Genomic DNA, 1,534 nt, shown 5'->3' on the forward strand with positions numbered 1-1,534 from the left:
ACCTCATATCTTCGTAATTTAATTACGAATATCGTCTCGGAATCACACAACGTGTGATTCCATAACCTATCTTTCGCATTATCGACACGCGTGTGTGTGTGTACATGTCCATAGCTGCGTCCGACAGTTTATATCGCAGTGTTCTTAGGACAGACATTGCAGTGTGGTAGCGTGTGTGTGTGTATGTAAAACAAGTGTCATTCGCAGTTGTAATCGATCCATTATATCCTAATCAATAAATCTGGGTTTTTATGCCGTAACGGCTTTTTCCCATCCAATTCTGTGTTCGAATTATTTAATCCCTTTTTTTTTGTGTTTGTTTTTTTATCGATTATTCGTGATTTTTAATTCGACTATCATACCACCTAGGGTATGATAGCCTCTAACGTCATTTCATGGAATATTGAGTCACATCTGGTGATTCATAACTGAATTGTTTTATTCCTATATTATTATTATTCTTCGTTCAACGTGAAAAAATCCATCATCATTTGCACTGTAGTGCATTCAGATTCTTCCGCACTTCATGTAAAAAATGTCATATATAAACTCATAATTCTAGTTATTGATTCTAATCAACTTTGGAGAAACCCTTAGTAAACGCAACATTAAGAAAGTTGAATCATTCTATTGCCCCCGACCTAAATGATTAGAACAATTATAATTGGTTTATCAATCGAAAATACAGAGTAAGTAATTGGGTGCAGAATATTCACGTTTTAAATGAAAATTTAAGCAACTTTTTATTTTCATACTGTTAAGAAATGTTGAATTCCATTAAATTGTCAGTGAATTTTTAAATTTCATGACTTTCCTCTCTCAAATTGAATTAAATGTCTTGCTCCTAAAAATTACCACTGAACTATCCATGAATTTCAATTTTTTTCAACAGTATAATTGCTAGGAAAAAATGAAGTCGACTTTCTGAAACACACTAATGAAATGATTGGAAAATCACAATTTTCGGAGACCACAACCTTTTTTTATATAAATAATTCAATAGCAATCAATGTTTCACTCAAAGAATCATTTTTTTCGTGTAACAGGACCTGAAAAACCCCGTCCTCGCCTTCGACTCGGAAGGCAATCTTGCACGTGGAGGACGGTGATCTGTATTCCAAGGCTCGGGCATGTAATGTACTATTCCTGATTATAACGAATTCGTCCGTTTTCAGAATTTCACCAAAAATTAATTCCATGGCAAAAAAATCAATATTATTTGATTTTGTGATATAAGCATTGATTTCATTAAACAAACCATCGAATAACCAAAATCGAATGAAAAATTTAAAATTGAATATTTTTAGATTTTCTATTTTTTTTTCAGTCCATTCTCGACATTCAAGTTAATTAATCATCTATAATTTAATCTTGTCAGCTCTTAACTTTTATCACCAAAAAATCATTTCCCATTCCACTAATTATAAACAAATGCGTGTATTATAGAAAATATGCACTGATGTATTTAATGTATACACGGTGTTCGTTTCTTATTCGAGGTTAGAAATCCGATTTGTAATTCTAGCGCGCTTTC

Source organism: Diachasma alloeum, unplaced genomic scaffold (genome assembly GCF_001412515.2).
Source record: "Diachasma alloeum isolate Michigan unplaced genomic scaffold, Dall2.0 Dall_scaffold_00381, whole genome shotgun sequence".
NCBI classification, from domain to species: domain Eukaryota; kingdom Metazoa; phylum Arthropoda; class Insecta; order Hymenoptera; family Braconidae; genus Diachasma; species Diachasma alloeum.